The sequence below is a fragment of the Nelumbo lutea genome, chromosome 4 (genome assembly GCF_056320005.1).
Source record: "Nelumbo lutea isolate HS-2025 chromosome 4, American lotus-T2T, whole genome shotgun sequence".
Lineage (NCBI taxonomy): Eukaryota > Viridiplantae > Streptophyta > Magnoliopsida > Proteales > Nelumbonaceae > Nelumbo > Nelumbo lutea.
The window spans coordinates 2,884,427-2,904,588 of NC_142687.1; positions in this window are offsets into that span (position 1 = coordinate 2,884,427).

Here is a 20,162-nt window from a genome sequence, read left to right on the forward strand (position 1 = left end):
TTTCCAAATTCTTATATGGAGAGAATAATCTGAAAATTTGAATATATATGTTTCGGAAGCAGACCAGTTGTTTGAGTTTATCAACGGGCAATAGCTGCCATTTCGTTTGGTTTATATGGTGCAAGAGATGCTTTTGGTTCAAGACATGTCACAATCGTTTGGCAGGTTCATTGGTATGGAATTTGGACCGCTGGATTCACTATATATATAAAAAACATGTGTGTGGACAAGAAAATAGTACTGCTTTCCGTAACGAATTATTGTCATTCAGTCGTTTGCGTTTCTACTTCATATGATGATTGGACACTTATTTGATATTTGATTTTTGCTCAAATTAAAAGGCATCGTGTATCCTTACTTGAGTTCAATATTAGGTTGGCATCAAAGAGGAAGGAACTGGATAATGAAGGCTTTGTTTTGGATCCAACATGGGCCAGCCTGTCGGGTTGGCCTTTTTTTAGACTTTAGGACTGACCTGGATTTGGGCCGCCGTGCTTATTTCCCTACTATATCAGGCCTTACTATGGACCAGCCCATTACAGTGAGTTTGACAACCTAACCAATGGTGTTTGGCTTAGGGTGCAATACTAAACGTTGAATCAGGTTAGCCCAAATCAATGGTGAGAAGGTCCGGTTTGGCTAGGTCGAATTCCAGGTTGTTTAGGCTTGAGAAATACGAACCTAATTTAACTTCAGGTTGAGTTGAGTTGGAGTTGAGGCCTAGTGTGAAATGAATGCAAAAGGTCAAGCTGAGGTGGACAAGCAGGAGATAAAGTGCTCACTAGATGAATTGAATTGGATCCGACAACCTTTAAATACAAAAGGTCAAAATCCCTGAGGTGATACATCGGGGAAGAACACTCCGATGCTTGAGTTAGTAAAGAGAATGAAGAAGTTGGCTAGGCCAAGTTGGTTATAGTTGAGAGAAGATCAGAAAAGGCAAGTGACTAGAGAGTAGAAGAGCTAAAATGAGAGAGAGAGAGAGAGAGAGAGAGAGAGAGAGAGAGAGAGAGAGAGAGAGAGAGAGATGAACTTTAGGCTCAGTTTGAAAGGACTATAAATGCAAATTTGAAAAGTGCAAAACCTTGTATTTTGTATTATTTTATATGCATTTACACTGTACATATTTGTATTTGTACTCCCTCCAAACTGAGCGTAAGGGAATATGCCCTTAAATACCTGTGGGGAAATGTCATTGTACTCCTCGCTTTGAGGGACACGTTGCCATTCTCCACATCTGTCACACTACATTGCCTGGCCAGGAGTCATCCACACCAAGATCTACATGGTAGTTCAACTAGGGTAATTCACTCCATCAGTATGTAAATATCGAATATTGCATGTATGCATATTAATCAATAATTTAATTTTAAAGACAAAAATTTGTTGGCCATGTTTGGGAGTGCTTCTGTTAAAAACAAGTGCTTATTCAAATAAGTATTTATTTGCATTTGGCACTCTTATTTCACATTGAGCGCTTGGTGGTATTTTTTCCAATAAGCAATTGTGATTCATTTGTCATTCATTTTTTTTTTCAAATTTTCAAAACATTCAATCCAAAGTGAATGGATAAAAGTATTTCCATAAAATTACTTTTATAAAAGTGCTTCCATAAAAATTCTTTTATAGTGTCTTCATAAAGGTGCTCTTGTAAAACTACTTTATAAAAGTGCTTTCGTAAAAGTACTTTCCTAAAAGTGTTTTTATAAAAGTACTTTTGTAAAAATACTCTATTTTCATAAAATTACTTTTATAAAAGTGCCTTTATAAAATGATATAATTGATATGATTTGAATAAGTGCTTATTGTATGAGCACTCAAAAAAAGCTAAAACTTTGGGCCTAAGAAATAAGCCCTTATTTCGGACTTATTTCTCAAACACCAATAAGTGCTTAATGGTATAATCCCTGCCCAGATAAACACTTATTTTTAAGCACTCTAAAACATGACCTTAATTTAGTAAATGATGGAGCGCGATCCGGCTGGTCTTAGCTGTCCGCTGCCTTGCTTCCGAATAGGGTAGCAGGGAACCTAAAACGGAAGAGATGGGAAAGCTCCGGGGGGAACCCGGTGTAGAGGCTCCGAAGCTCAAGTTAGAATCCTTCAAAAGCAAGGTAATAGCAGATAGCGCAAAGTTTGCATACCTCCGTTGTCGGGGGGCAGGGGGCTCTTATAGTCACTTCGTGTACTCGTCCCGAGGCCCTTGTCAGATCGGGTATGATAACCCTTGTGCTTGTCAACTCGGCCGTCGTCCTTTCTGCTGAGATAGAACCGTCACTGCCTAACCGTCTAACTGGAGATGGCGGCGTCAGTGGCCGTTTAGAGTGCTGCTGCCAAACGTCAGATCCCAAGTCAGTCAGGCGTGGCGCCCTCGGGCACGGACTTCCCTAGTGTCAGGCATGGTACGACTTGTTTGGCTTTGGTGCCCAGAAGATGATGCGAAGTGCTGAGCGAGGCGGTCTTGAGCTCGGAGATATCCCGAACTGTTACAAGGTGGGTCAATTCGGCGAAGTGTATCCCGAGCTGTTACAAAGTGGGTTAGTTCGGCGAAGTGTATCCCGAGCTGTTAGGGTCAGTTCGGCGAAGTGTATCCCGAGCTGTTACAAGGTGGGTCAGTTCGGCGAAGTGTATCCCGAGCTGTTACAAGGTGGGTCAATTCGGCGAAGTGTATCCCGAGCTGTTACAAGGTGGGTCAGTTCGGTGAAGTGTATACCAAGCTGTTACAAAGTGGGTCAGTTCGGCGAAGTGTATCCCGAGTTGTTAGGGTCAGTTCGGCGAAGTGTATCTCGAGCTGTTACAAGGGTCAGTTCGGCGAAGTGTGTCCCCTTGTTCCCGCCTAAGCTTGGCCCCTTTTGCCGAGCTGTCGTTTCTGCCGCGTGTCACATAATAAAGAGGTCGGGCCAAATCTTCTTTCATCAGTAAACAATAACCTTGTTCTCATATATAGCCAACCTTCATTAATTGCGATTAATATTTTCTAAACAAAAGGAGGTAAAAATTGGGCTAACTCCCACCTAACCGGGTCTTACACCAGTATGTAAGGCCTTGCATTTTAGGCCCCATTTGTTATAGGAGTGCAAATAGACTGTAAATCCTGATTTACATTTTATTTCATATTTGACTCTGTTTTCTTTATTTGTAAGAAGTACAATAGATGTGGTCTTTCACTCCACATGAACGAAAGAGAATGAAGGTGGGAAGAAGGTTATTTCTGTGATCGGCATTGGATAGGAAACAGATTATGTAGTCTCCACTTTATTTTTATATGAGAGAGAATTAAGGTAGAGGCGAGTGGTGTAAATCTTGCTTTGTAAAATGTAAATTGCCCCCATGGAACATTTCTTCAGGGGGATAGAACTACAGAAGCTTCTGAAGACGCAGCCAGAAAATTAGGGATGAAAGCCAGAGAGCGAAAGAAATACTGTTGAATGTCATTTCTTGCTTAGAAAGTTACATCCATAAATGAAATTGAGCGCATCACATCAATCTTAGTAAGGACATATAACTAGCTGAAAGTCCATGGAGCCTTTTTCCATTTGATGAGGAATAAGATTTTGGGGCATAACCGCAGAAGAAATTTAAGGTTTTAAACTAATATAAAAGTACTGCTCTTTTTGGTTTGTGAAGTATGAAAGAACCAAAGTCAGTTTATGCCTTAATCATAATGCGTGACCAGACCCATCACAAAGGTTGAAAGTCATGCTTCCTCATTAACAATGAAAATGGGAGTTGAATTCTTACTACACCCTGAAAATTTTTCCTTCATTGTGTGTTCTGGTATAATGATTGTCCACATTGCTTGAGTTTGTAATTGACCTAGGTGATGTTTGACATCGATAATGGTTTTTTGAAAATCAATGTTATGTTAGAGCCACATCAGCATTAGAGGGAATCAGCATTGAAATTTCTGTTTGGTTGGTCAATTTTGGTGATTTTCAAGAAATCGGCCAAAAAATCGATTATTGAAATTAGCAATTTTCAGGATCACCTTTTTTAGTAATTTCATTATTTCTAATTGATTCTGATTTTTTGAAGATGAAATGGCATCTAACATGGCATTGAATAATAATTCTAATACAAAAATAATCAGCCCTTGAAAATCAATACCAAACAGACTTAAAGTTGATTTCTCACAAATCAGTTTACATGACATAAATGATACCAAACAACATTTTTTTTTTTTTGTGATTTTTCAAAAATCATCCATTCCATAAATCATCAATTACATGGCATTAGAGGGAATCGTCATTGATGCCAAACATCACCCTAGTTGCCAACACCTTTGCAAGGCATGCTGTTATGTCTTGCCCCCACGAGATGTTCTTGTGTTCCACTATTGGATGGTGAATGAGCATTAGGCATGTTTTCCCTAAAAGGGAATGCCAAAAGTGAAGTAGTATGATTAAGAATGCTCATAAAAATTTGAAAATGAACCAAATTGAAATACCCAAATCTAAAAAATGCAGTTAATCGAATCAATCATGTCAGTATTTTATATATATATATATATATATATATATATATATATATATATATAGAGAGAGAGAGAGAGAGAGAGAGAGAGAGAGAGAGAGAGAGAGAGAGAGAATGCCCTTCACACCCACCTCACAGCAGGAATGGGATCTGCTCCTCACATGCACATCCACTGTGCATTGGGAACATCTCCCATGAATAATAACTTGTAAGAATGGGAGATGTTCCCAATGCTAGGATGTGCATGTGAGGTTGGTGTTAGGTGCCCTGTGTCAGGAGCAGATCCAGTCCTCACAGCACATTGCATCCACACAGTAGGAACAACTATGATACATGTATGTCTTTATTCATGGGGAGATGTTCCCAATATACGAATGCAAGTACTGCGAGGTGGGTGTGAGGACCATTTTATGAGGATAGAGTCCAGATTTATTTGAGCCTTCAATCACTTGATCTTCTACAAGCAATAACATTTAGCCGCAACATGGGAACATGAACATCTCTCCCATACATGACTGCCAGTGGTGAGGTGCTTGTGAGGACCATTCTGTGAGAAGGAAATCTGGATGTATATGTGCCTTGATCTTCTATAAACAAAAACTCTATGCAGATTGCATTTATCTACACATTTAGAACATCTCTCATGCATATATGTTAAATTTACAAGGAAATGTTCCTAATGTACAACTGTATTCCCATACTGGCACGGTGTGTCTAGAGTTTTTACTAACAGAGTTGTAGAGAATCCCGACACGATTCATATACTAGGGATGCAAGTGGGGATGGGGCAGGTTTATTATCAACTCGGGCTCAAGGCCAAATTGAGCCCAAGGTCAAGCAAGATTTTCCCAACTTGCGTCCGCCTACATTGTAATTTGATGCATTCCAATTGGAATCAAGCCCAGGTCAGATTGGGCTTGGTCAATAAATCTATTCTATGTTTGGTTTGACTTTACATTTGATCAATTACCAAAAAAAAATAAAAGAAAAAAACTTTGCAGTTGATCATTAAGGTCGAGCATGTTCCATTAATTAAATCCTAAATGGTGTACTTTTTTATTAACACCTGACTTTATATTTCAGCCTCTTATTCAGAAGGTAGAATACGCTACAGTTTTGTAACTCGAACCGTAATTCAGTCCATCAGTCCAGGTTCCAGGACAATCTCGCTGGGTATGCATGATTTATTAGATTTGGTGTCTGGTCCATATCTTAGGTTTAATGCGAGATGCCATACTCATCACTCATTGGCTCCGATCTGGCCGTTGGTTCATGATAACGAAATCCAACGGCATTTCTATTGCCCTAATTGGGTGCCGTTGGTCCGAGGATAGGTGGATATTATATAAATTCAATTCAATCCATGGTAGACAGTTTTGGTTGAAGAAATTAATAGACAATATCACATTGCTACACTAGTTCGCATATTCAATTTCAATACCACGATAGATCCGTCGACAACGAGTCAACGATATTTATTGGAATAAAAGACAATTAGAATCTCCATTGGGTGAAGTCAATGGACAAAGACCTCCTTTAAAATCAGTTTGCATGTAACATTATATGTTGTTGAAAATATTTTTAGGAACCCAATTTTATGATCAATCAAGAAAAAAAATTAAAAAGAAAGAAAACTTGATATCCTTATTTTCTAATATTTCTTAATCGATGTCGAAATCATTGCTAGATTCGATGATGAAAAAAAAAGTCAATCCTAAAGAACTTGGCAAAACTGGAATTTGGGTGTTGTAAATTGCCAAAATCAATTGAAATAGCTCATGTGAATAGGTCTGTCAACGATACTCATAAATATTCGGATGACTGAAGTAGAATCCGATTAAAAGTTGGATTGAACTTGTGGATTCATCCCATCCAATTCAATAAAAATCTGAGTCCGATATATAAATATTAATATATTTTGTATTATATACTTTTATACATTAATGGAGTAGATTAAATTTCTTAGGGGTAAATGAGGAAATCTATACTTTAAACCCCTAGTCGGTTAGTCCTAATCAAGGTTCAAAGTATCGAAAACACCAAGTGTATTGGAAGGCAATTTTAAGAGACGTATCAGGATACGCCTTGGATGCGCATGTGTATCGGAAAAAAAAAAAAGATATGCATAGATATGCTTGGAAACACTATAAATATTTTAATAAATCATAAAAATGCATCAATAACACTAAATATAAGACCTCAACATATGTATTAAATTAATATATTTTAATAGTTTTACAAAGAAATATATTGTAGTTAATTATAATTTCATTAAAAATCCTATGCTTAACCATAATTTATAAATTATAATTTTTAAGTTTTAATGTTTTATGGAATGGAAAAACCCAACTCTCATATCCAACCATAATACATGCATTGGCATAACTTCTAAGTGAAAATATAATCAATAATTATTTATTACTTAAACATTTTTTATTTATTATTTATTTCCAAAAAATATAAAAAAGTAAATAAATATTATATAATATATTCAAAAAATGGTTATTAAATAAGAAATTTCAATTGCTTTGTGGATATGATAGATGATCCAAAGAATTATAATATATTCAATCATTATGATCAAATGACAAAATATAATTAATTATTTATTTATTTTTTAATTCTAAAAATATAAAAAAAAATTATTAAAGAAGAAATTTAAATTGGTCTATGGATATGATACATCGTCCATAGAATTATAATATATTCAATTGTTGTGATCAAATGATAAAATGTAATTAATTATTATTTATTTTTTAATTCTAAAAATATAAAAAAAATATTAAACAAGAAATTTCAATTGCTCTATGGATATGATAGATAAATCCATAAATCTAAAACATATTTATTCTTTATTGGTAGAGAAAAAATAATATTTTCAACTTTTTTGTTAATTTATATTTCCTCGAATATCTTCATGCAATTTCCATAAATCTACTGTTAACACAAAAAAAAAATGTGATTTTGAATGTAAGAAATGTAGATAAACATGAATTTAAGCATTTAAGAAAAAAATCACAAGATATTATAAAAAACAAATAAATAACTTACTTATTTTTGCCATATTTTTTCATAATTTGAAAAATATTCAAAAAAAGTAATGATTCACACTTGTTTCTTGTAGATTTTTGCAAATTTAGCACTCTAGGAATGAGGCTTGGAGTTTTAGAGTCATTTGAGAGTGAAAGATGGTTTCTTGTTTTCCCCTTTATTTTTTTCCAGTTTTTTGTCATATATTTTTTGTCGATACACCCTCGATACACCTTTGATACACCCCAATACACCCCCGGTACGGTCCAATACGCATGAAAAAAGATGAGATGCCTGATTCCAATGTGTATCTCGTATTTGTTTTTCAATGATACGATATGATTCACCTCGTATTGGGCGTATCGTATCAAAATTTTAAACCTTGGCCCTAATATCCTAAACCCTCACTCGACACTTCAATAGTCGACATTTTCTTCTCACTTCTCCTCTTTTGCTATCGCCTAACTTGTCTTCCCATTTGCCAGGTTGTTGTCGTTCTCTCCCCTCTAAATTCTCACTCTCTACAACAACTAAGTTGTCGTAATCGTTATTTTCTCGCCTAGGTTTTCTTGACCATAGAACACTCATGTACCGTTTTCTTATTGACCATAGTTTTTCATTGTTCTGAGTAAATTACATATTATAAAATTTTAAATTTTACAAAATACAAAATTGTTTCAAAACTTTTGAGTAAAAATTACTGATTTTAGAATTTTGTTTTAATGATATTACATTCAGCAATTGTGACCATTCAACCGCTGAAATAGGTAGCTTTAGTCAAAGTCTGATTAAAATCCGAAATTCTAAAAATCCGATAGGATTCGAACTCGAATTCCCTGCCCATAATCGGGTCGGAGTCAGATGCAGCCAATATGTTAAATCGAACTTGGATTTTGATGAATCCGATCTGATGACAGGATTACATGTGAGGATGTGTGTCTAAGGGTGTGGTCAATGTACAGGTTGTACGGATCAAGAAGTGATATTGAATCAAAGCATTTATTGGATTGGATTAGACCTGATTCATTAGTAATGGATTTATATTGGATTGGGTAAGATTGAGCCAATATCTAGTCCATTGATAGAAGATAAGAATTGTCAATAGACCAAGTTTGGGTTTGAACCAATCAAAATTAAAACCAATCTAAATAGATTGGGCAGTCCAGACATTGAATTGAATTGGTATGATGAATGATCCACAAGTCCAGAATATTCATCAGGATTGGACCTGATTCATCTATAATGAACTTATATTTGACCGGATCAAATTGAATGAAATCTGTCCAATTGGCAAACCAAAATTGAGCTAAACGGTCTAAAGCCCAGCTGGATCAAGAATAAAAACCTCAATTCAATTGAATTTACGGGAAAAAAGGCCTGTTGCCACTTCTCTAGGAGATATATATGTGGGAACAGCTCTTCCATGAAGGTCATATAGCTGATGTGTCTATATTAATACTGATGAAGTGATGATGCAATTTTTGCACATGCTAGAGTTCTTGTGAATTTTTTTTTTTCATTAATATAATGCTTTCTTGTCTTGTCTTGTTTCACAACTATTTTTTTTACTAGATATCTGCCAACACGGTATGGCTTTACCCGTGTTAAAAACATTTTTTAGTATGCGAGAGTAGGGTTGTTCATAAGAAGACCCAACCCGACCAAATCGATCAACTCGGACCGATCCAACTTGAATCAGCCGAGTTTTCTTCAGCACCGATTGGTTTCGGGTTATAAAAAATCATAATCCAATGATTCGGTTTGATTTTGGTTTTCATGTGTGAAAACCGAAAATGATCGAAACCGAACCGATTTAGTAGTTAGTTCTTAGTTAATAGTTACAACCTACTTAATTTCTATTTAAGTAAGTTGTCTCTATCCTATTTAAGTTAGGTTGTACAACAACTAAATCACTACTAAGTAGAGCCGAAATCGATTTAAACCGACTCAAACCAATCAGATCGATTTTACTTAACATAAGATCGGTTTTGATTTTAATTTCAGATAACCCAACTAAATTAAATCAATTAAAAAAACATCAAAAAACCGACCCAACCCAACCCATGAACAAACCTGTGCGAGAGGATGCGGTTGTCGGCAATATTTCCATTCATGGTGTCTGCGTGACTGCGACAAAGCAATGCAAGTATTGATTTGCTATTTTCGGCCTAGTTTGGAAGTAATAGAAATATAAATATGTAGTGTGTAAAATCTTGTACTTTCTTACTATTTTGTATGTATTTATATTATATTACTCCGGATTTTCTCTTAAAGTCCATTAAAATTTTGACACGTCAATTGTGATACTTTATGACTGTTAACAATATTTAAAAAAAAAAAAAAAAAAAAAACAAAGGATTATCAGTAACTGGCGAGGCTGTCTTCCGTTGTGGAGACGGAGGGTGAGAGAGAGTAGCGTGACGGGCCGGCCGTGACGCCCACGTACTGGATGGCTACCTCCTCGGGGTTGAAGTGGGGCTTCTTACGTTTCACCGTGAGGATGATTATAAGGGCCACGACGAGGACGAAGAGAGCTTGGAAGGTCATGAGCAAGAAGAGGCAGCAACAGCAGCCCTTGAAGGAGGCGGCCGATGAAGAAGAGTTGGGATAGTAGTAGAAGTCATCTTGGTGGTGGCGCCGCTGTTGGGTGTGGTGAGGGTGGTGGTTCTGCGACGGGCCCGGTGGATGTGAGGCATTCTCACTGTTCATGTTAATCCTGGTCGTCATGTTATGCTACTCTTTGCAGGCTGAGCTTCTTGAAGAGTTGAACCTTCTCAGCAAAATAATAAAATTGATATATGTACACACCCCTCCTCTTCTCTCTTCCCCCTTTTCTGCTTCTTCACAGAAAATGGAGAGAAGAAGAAGAGGAAAAATAAAAATATGTGTAGAATTTAAGCTCTGTTTTTGACATGTCATTCATTGTTCAATTGATCATCACCTACAACCACTTGAAGTTTTATGACTGATCACAAAAGCTATTATTGATAGAATTTTAAATCCCTCATCACTTCATGTTCTCATTCTCAGGCTCAAACTTGCTCCCCCAACCCAATCATTAATCTTCATCAACGGTGTTCAAAGTTCAAACCGCAACAGAACGGTCTTCAATCGAAACATGCAACGAACAGGCCAGAATGATCTACATTCTACTTTCTGATTTGTAGAGAGAGAAGAAAAATGGTGAAGACTCAAACGGAATGTACAGTTTTATCTTTGTCATATTTGTTTAAATTTGTCTTTAAATCTCATTTTATTTACAATTAGGTCATGTCGTGCGGTGCTTCCCTCTCTTGGAATATTTTAGGGGGTCAGCCTAACACAGCCCTTGGCCTGTGTGGTGCCATGGGTTGGACTGGTCCGTAGGCCAAGTCTTAGGCCAAGTTGGGCCACGAACTGGATTAATCTATTTTTTTTTATTTTGAAAAAAAAAAAGAAAAAGTTAGCATAAATTGAAAAAATAGATAAAAAATTAAAAAAAAAATCTCAAAAATTTTATATTTTATATGAATTTTGATGTATACAATTGTTTATATATGCAGTAATAAAATGAAATGATATAACAAAATTGAAAATAAAATTATATATATTAATATATTATATAATTATAGAATATAATATACGACCCAAGCCCGCACAGGCCCGTGCCATGTCGTGGGCCAAGTCTTAGGCCAAACCAGGCCACGAACTGGATTAAGCAATGTTTTTTAAAAATTTTGAAAAAAAATAATGAAAATTTTAACATAAATTAAAAAGATCTTAAAATTTTATTTTAGCCCAAGCTTGCATGAACCGGGTTGGTTTGTGGCCCAAGTCTTAGGCCAAGTTGAGCCACAAACCAAGTTAAGCCTGTTTATGGGCTCGATAGCCCGATAGTTCAGCCCGATCCATTAAGAACGCTAAATTAATTAATTAAATATTTTAGGATATCCTTTACCATTCTTGTATTGATAATACATGAAGTTTTATTTATTTGTTTACTTATTTTACTAAATTATTTAATTAATTAATAATTTAATAATCTGACAAATTATTATTACTAGCAAAGTAAGACATAGAATCATGTATATATTTATATATATTTACTCTCTCACTTGATTGTCCATTTATCTCATTTATTTTACTAAATTTATTTATTTATTTAATAAATTAAATTAATTATTATTTAAGTATTTACAATTATTCCACTATATAAAACAAAACTACAATAACAAAAGTCATCTCTCCCTCTTTCACCTTATTGCCTGATGGCTATGATTATTTATTTATTTATTATTTAATTTAATTTAATTAAATATGTTATTATTTATATATTTTTTTTTAAATAGATATTTTTCCAACATGATGGCTACTTACCATCATGTTGTGCCCCGACAATGCAGGAGCTCCTATGCTAGTATAAATAAAAATAATAAGAAATGATTTAAATATAAATATATAAATTTAAATAGAAGGGAATTGTGAAACATGATTCATGTGAACCCATATAATTGGGATTGGGATAAGGGAGGAGGAGGATGATGATGTTGTGAGAAAGCAAAAAAAAGTCATGATTACTAATTATATTAGTGAATTACTCCGTATTAATACGGGGAATCAATAATATTAAATTTATATTTAAAATCAGTAATGCTAAATTTACATTATGTAATCAATAATGTTAAATTTATATTTATTAATATTTTAAATAATTATTAAAATTTTAAGTAATATTTATTTCAAAAAATAGCTTTTCAATAATTATTAGAAAATGGATAGTTTTCTTTTGTTATGATATGTAGAGGGTTAATGATTAACTGAGATTGGTAGAATGTAGGTAGAAGTGGTTTTGGATACTCACTTTTGCATTTTCTGCATTTTTTTAGGAATGGATTGAAAATTGTGGTAGTGGGCTTTAGCACCAACTACTTAGAAAATGCCACTTGTCTATCTTCTCTGAAAAATGAGAAGGCCATATGTCTGAATGGTGGGGTGCTGTAACGAGTTAACTTTGGCTGTTGGGGGCCAACAACCATTCCTATTGAGAGAGTTTTGGGGTTGGGCACATTCACGGCAATTCACGCCCATGCTTTTGTTTTTACTGAAAATAAATCAGAAGGCAATTACTAATTTGCCCACTCTCATAGTAACGTTCCCAACCTAGAAACTCTCTCAACAGGAAAGGTTGTTGGCCCCTAACAACCAATGTTTTCCAACTGTAGCCTGGCATTAGGTCGTGGGTTTTAGCATGAATTTCTTAGAAATTGCCATTTGTCTAACTTTCTAGAAAATGAGAAAGCCACTTGTCTAAATGATGATAGTATATTGTGTGCTTTAATAGCAACTGATGTGTAAATGATGTGTAGTTTGATAGCAACGAATGTATATTGTGGGCTTTAAAAACTTCATCAGGAAATGTTGTGTAAATGCGATTGCAGTAAAGGAAAACTTAGTTAAAAGGAAATTGGCAATTGATGCTATTTGTCTTGTTTGTTCCCTCAGCCCAAAAACAAATTTGCATTGCTTATTTGAATGCTCTCATGCTAAAGCTATGTGGTTTGGTGGTCACATGGGAATTAGAATTCTAGATGGGAAGGTTCTTCTCTTTAGCAACGAGACAGTGAAGCAAGGGCATATTTTTTTTGGAAAGCGCCAAGGCCAAGACTTTTAAAGCTGAATGTTGATGGTAGCTTTTTGTACCCAGGCCGCTCGGGGTTTGGTGTTGTTCTAAAGGATTCTTCTGAGACAGTGCTAGTAGTTGTTTTTGGTAAGTCTACTACGGCATTTCTGATACAAGCAAAAGCTTTAGCCATTGTAAGGATTTTGGAGTTGCTAAAGAGATTCAAGGACACTTCCATTTTAGTGGAATTAGATAGTTTGACTTTAGTCTAAGCTTTGAATGCCAAGAAGTTTGATCTGGCCTCGGATGCAAGTTTTTTGTGCATGGACATTCTCATGTGTACAGGTGGACTTTCTATTCACTTTGTGCATGTTAACAGATGTGGAAATCTGGTAGCTCATAAGTTAGCTAGAAGAGGTCTGAAGGAGTCAGAGTCATTCTTAGAGGATCCACTAGAGTGGATCCAACTTATAGCTAACCAAGGCTTGGTTAGACCTTAATTTTTGTTTCTACTGCTTTGTATTTTGTGTTTGCTTTTTAATCAAAAATAATAATAATAGAAACTTCTCAGAAAATGACACATGGACTAAGACCTTCCTTTAATATATATATATATACTAGTGGAGGAGGCCCTGTGTTGCAGGGGCTCGCTCATAAACTATCTCAAGCTCAATTCGAATTAGAGACCTGCTCAAGCTCGACCTTAGAAGTTCAAGCTCAGCTACCTTTGATTGCAGGTCTTTCAAGCAGCCGAGGTTCCGAGCTGAGGTTTCCCTCAATTGCCAAGGTGCCAAAACGAGGTCTCCCTTAGCTACTAAAGTGTTGAGTTGAGGTTTCCCTAGTAAGCAAGGTGTCAAGCTAAGGTCTCCCTTAGTTGACAAGGTGCTGAGCTGAGGTCTCCCTCAGTTGTTGAGGTGTTAACCTGAGATCTCCCTTAGTGATCGAGGTGCCAAGCTGAGGTCTCCCTCAATGGTCGAGGTGTTGTCTAGCTTGAGCTCGATATGAATTATAGACTTGAGCTTGATCTCAGAAGTTCGATCTCGGCTTGGCTCAAACTCGACTACCTTTGATTGTAGGCCCCCTAGCAGCTGAGGTGCCGAGCTAAGGTCTCCCTTAGTTGGAGAGAGTGGCATTCTTGTAATTTACAAGGAGAGAGAGATGGCATTCTTGTAATTTATAAGAAAGAGAAAGTTGGTAGGAGAGAGTGCCAAAGTGGCATTCTTGTAATTTGAAAGAAAAAAAAAGCAAGAGAGAGTTGGTAGGAGAGGGTGGCATTCTTGTAATTTGAAAGAAAAAGAAAAAGAGAGAGATTTGGTAGAGAGTGTCATTCTTGTAATTTCTATGAAAAAAAGGCAAAAAAGGCTGTTAGATTCCATTTCCTTCATCCTCATGCCTTCTTACGTACACATTTCAGGTTAATATATTTATATAGGATAGATATAGATATATATTAAATCTTTTATTTTAGAGAAATACATTAATTGCCGAGGCTCGAGCTTGATTCAAATTAGAGACTTGAGCTTGACTCGAGTCAAAAGCTCGGAAGTTTGAGCTCGGTTTCCTTTGATTGCAGGTCTCTCAAGCAGTCGAGGTGTCGAGCCGATGTCTCCCTCAATTTCCGAGGTGCCAAATCGAGGTCTCCCTCAACTACTAAAGTGTCGAGCTGAGGCTTCCCTAGCAGGCGAGGTGTCTAGCTAAAGTCTCCCTTAGTTGACAAGGTGTCGAGCTGAGTTCTCCCTCAGCTGTTGAGGTGCTGAGCCAAGATCTCCCTTAGTGACCGAGGTGCCGAGCCGAGGTCTCCCTTAGTGGTCAAGGTGTTGTCTAGCTCGAGCTCGATTTGAATTAGAGACTTGAGCTTGAGATCAAAAGTTTGAGCTCGAGTCAGCTCGGATCGAACTCAACTACCTTTGATTGCAGGTCCCCTAGCAACCGAGATGTCGAGCTGAGGTCTCCCTCAATTGGAGAGAGAAAATGGCATTCTTGTAATATAAAAGGAGAGAGAGAGAGAGAGAGATGGTAGGAGAGACGAGAGAGAGATGACATTCTTGTAATTTGTAAGGAAGAGAGAGAGAGAGAGAGTTGGTAGGAGAAAGTGGCATTATTGTAATTTGTAAGAAAAGAGAGAAAGAGATAGTTGGTAGGAGAGAGTGACATTCTTATAATTTGAAAGAAAAAAAAAGCAAAAGAGAGAGAGCTGATAGAGAGTGGCATTCTTATAATTTCTATGAAAAAAGACAAAAAATACTATTAGATTCCATTTCCCTTGTCCTTAGGCCTTTTTACAGACACATTTAAGCTTAATATATTTACTAGCAGAGGGGGCCTAGCATTGTAGGGGCTCGCTCATAAACTATCAGGCTCGAGCTTGATTCGAATTAGAGACTTGAGCTCGAGCTCAAGCTCAACTCGAGTCAAAAGCTCGAAAGTTTGAAATCGACTACCTTTAATTGTAGGTCTCTCAGCTGCTGAAGTGTCGAGTTGAAGTTTTCTTATCTGGTGAGGTGTCGAGCTAAGGTCTCCCTTAGTTGATAAGGTGCCGAGCTAAGGTCTCCCTTAGTTGTTGAGGTACTGAGCCAAGATCTCCCTCAGTGATTGAGGTGCTAAGCTGAGGTCTCCCTCAGTGATTGAGGTGTCATCTAGCTCGAGCTCGATTCGAATTAAAGACTTGAGCTTGAGCTCGAACTCGATTACCTTTGATTGCAGGTCCCCTAATAGTCGAGGTGCTGAGTTGAAGTCTCCCTTAGTTAGAGAGAGAGTGGCATTCTTGTAATTTATAAGGAGAGGGATGACACTCTTGTAATTTGAAAGAAAAAAAAAAAAGCAAGGAAGAGAGAAAGAGAATTGGTAGAAGATAGTGTCGTTCTTATAATTTGAAAAAAAAAACCAAAATAAAGAGTTGGTAAAGAATGTCATTCTTATAAATTCTATAAATAAAATATAAAAAATAATGTTAGATTTTATTTCCCTCATCTTCAAGTCTTTTTACGTATACATTTCACTTTAATATATATAAAACTTTACAAACCCTTTTCGGCACGTGGGTAAAAACGCACCTTACAAGTACCAACAACGCAATTCTCGAAAGAAAGAAGCCAGGGCCCATACAGCTTTCACCGGTTTGTAGCTAACTGGTAAATGTAAAAATAAAAATAAAACAGAGAAAAGTCATGATTAAATTATTTCCTCAAACCCCAATGCAATGCAGTAGGTAGTATATTTCATTTTCACATGTGTTATATATGAAATAATATATAGTTTGGTCATAAATCAGTGGTGGAATGTTCACGGAAATGATGGGAGATGGAAACAAAACACCGCCGAATAAAAAAGTGGAAAGATTTTCATATCTATTAATTAGGGGTGTTCATGGTAAATTTGTAATTAAATTGTTGATTATCTTGAAACCGAATCGGTATTGAAACCAATTTCGGTTTTTGATCATTTTGGTCTTTTTAGATACCGTTTGGTTTATAATCAGAATTGGAATTAGAATCAGAATTGAAATTGAAATAGTCCATTTTTATAATTTGTTTGATTTAGATAGAAATGGAAATGAAAATTAAAATCAGTAGGAATAAGATTACATTCCTAAGGGAAGGGCAGGGAATGGCCATTTCTTCAAATGGGAAAATACCATTCTAGCAGGAATGAAAATGAGATTGCAATTCTGCCCAACCAAATAATTGAAATCGGAATAACCTATTCCGATTCTGATTCCAGACCCCTATTCCTGCGAGCCAAATAGGGCCAGTTTTTTGTATTTATAATATATTATGAATAGATAATTATAAATATGATATATAAACCAATCAATTCAGTTAGTTATTGTTTTTTCACATTAACCAAAAAATCAAATTATCCCTCAGTTTTTCAAAAATATCAAATAGAAAACAAATTGATCGGTTCGGATTAATTGGATTTTTCGGTTCAATTTTCTTGGTTGGGTTAATTTTTTTATTTACAATCCATATAGAAATAGATGGAGTGGTAGAAGTAGATCCAAATTCCAATGTAAAACACTCGTGCTATAGCCGAAGCGGAAAAGGATTCTTTGATAAGATTTGGAAAACAAAATCTGAAGTGTTATGCGAAGATTAGTTGTGGCCAAAATGGCAAACAATGTAGCCCATGTTGTGGCAGCCCTCTCTTCTTTGCTTGTAATGATGACGTGCTCCCAGCCCTGGCTTTTGTCCCGGGAAGGGGGTGTTAAATGTGTCTCCCTCCAAGTTCATACAGATGTGTCCATCTCCTTGTCATGTGTTCACTTATGTGATGGGTTGCAAAACAGGTGACATTTCGTGGCTGAGAGAACAACTGGATAGAAAAAGAAGGTACTCTATTCTATTCTTAGGGTTTGTTCTTTGCATTGAAGTCTACCATCTGAATGCTTTTGAAGCTGTAATAAATTAATAATTACTTTTTGGACTGTAATGAAGTTTGTAGATTTTTATTAATTCTGAAATCTAAATGTAAAGAATGTTATTTTGAAATTTGAAAAATGTCAATTGATTATTTTAATTAAGGGCGAGCATTCGGTTGAAAACTGAATTGAATAAATCAAAATTTTAAAAATCGAACCAAAACCGAATTATAAGAAACCCAAAATAACCGAAACTATAATTTTTTATTCGGTTTTCGGTTAAAAACCGAATTTATTTAATATATATAATATTATATATTATAGCCTATAGTATATATTATGAAATTGAATTTCATTATAACACATTATATATAATATATTAATATATATAGCATATTATATATTGTATATTATGTATTACATATTATAAAATAAATTTCAATTAATTCGATTTTTCCATTAATCAAATTTCTAACTCTGAAAACCGAAACCAAAAATTGGAATTCCTAAAACCGAATTACGAAAAAACTGAAAAGAGGCAAACCAAAAAAATCAAAACCAAAATTTTCAATTTGGTATTTCGGTTTTAGCCGAATAATGCTCACCCCTAATTTTAACCCTAGAAATGAGATAGTTTGTTTAACTACTTAATAACTAATTATTAACAATTAACTAAATGAATATAAAATAATTAGTAAATAGTGTAATTAATAAAAATATAAATGATTAAATATTTTAAAGAAAATGAACACTAATTAATTAATTAATTAATTAATATTTAAAAAATAATTGCATATTTATTAATTAAGTAAATGATACAATAATTAGTAATAGTTAATAATTATTAACAACAATCAATTACTAAATAATTGAATAAATACTAAATAACTATTACAAATAATAATAATAATAATAATAATAATAATAATATATAAAAGGTAAATTGAACATTATTGATATTGTATATGATCTGATGTACAGTATTAATGACTCTTAAATGTGTTAAGAGGAAAGACACAAGAGACATTGAAAGCAAACCAACAGGGCCTTATTATTTTGATGATCTCATTTGGTCCAAGTATCGATTGAATTTTAAAATCGAAAAGAAGAAAAAAGAAAAAGGTAAGGCATCGTTGCTTTTGTGATAGCAATTTCAGTGACGCATGAAAATTAAATGACACCATAACAACTTTGACCAATCAGAATACAACATAAATCTTGATGAATATGATTTGTCATTTTTTATTTCCAATTTCGCTGAATAATATCTGAAAGAACACCTTTAGTGGTAGTGGGAGGTTTGGCGGCAAATAAATGAATAATATCGGACAATGACAATAGGACAAATTAAAACACACAATGTGCACGTGTTTTAAACCCTTTATCATTCACTCTGAGGTGGAGTGCAGTTTATTTATCCAAAAAAAAAGAAAGATAAGTAGGGTAGGTTAGATTACGGCTTTTGACGGGTTGTTTTTTCGATTTCGAGAAAAAAAAAGAAGGATAAGGGTGTAAATGGATCAAATTCGAATCAAATGAGGTAATATTCAAATTCGAATTTGATTAGAAAATTAGATATCCAAATTTAATTTGATATCTAATAGATATTATTGAAAATTAACATTCAAAGTCAATTAAATATTCGATTTGATTCCAATTTGACCAATTAATTATTTTAGGTAATTAATGAATATAAAATAATTGTTTTAGTTATATAAAGTATATAAATATATGAATTATTTATATAATTTAATTATTATATAGAACATTTAAATATTTTATATATTATATATAAAAATTAAATAATTAGTCGAATTTGGATGATTATTGAATCGAATAAGGTTATATCCAAATTCGATTTGATTATGTCGAATTTTGAATTCAAAATCAAATTTCCAAATACCATTGAACCCAAGGTTTTTAAAACCAAACCAGACAACGAACCGATCAGGGGTCTGATTTTTGGGTCGAACGGTCCAGCCATTTGAACCGAATGAAAGGCCCGTTTTGACAAAAATAAAAAAAAATAAAAAGATAGACAAACCATTGAACAGTTTGAACGATTCAATCGCCCGAGTCAATGATTTACTAACCAAATCAATAGTTTTTTTATGAAATAATGGTTATGGGATAAAACAAAATCAATCACTTGATCTGGTTTTTGAAAACCATGATTGAACCCATGAAGGTGGATAAAAAAATAGAGAGAAAAGATGAATTTGCGTTGATGGGAAGAAAGAGCGGTGTTGGTTGGCTGTTTCCAGACGACAAGAAACACTACATGTTAACAGTTTCAATGGCGTAAATAGGGATTAAAAAAAAATCTAAGCTTTACTACTAATGGCTCTTAACTGTTCATTAATAAATGGGTGTTTATGTTTTGCAGGGCAGGCATGTATAAATAATTTTTTATCTCATAAAATATAGTTTTCTAAGATATATACAAGCACGCAAAGAGGAACAGCCTCCTCTACCTTAATATCCTCATTCCAAGATGAAATTAAGCAACATGCAACTCCATGTCTAGACTTTACCCTTGTTGATGCTACAAATCAGTATGTCAATTTTACGATTTTCCCAGCCTACAATTACATATGTCAAATTTTCAATATATTTTCCTGCACGATTTTCAATGCTTTGGCCCCGCACAGTCGCTATGATGCTACAAAATAGGCATGAATGGTCAATTGTCATCTTTTG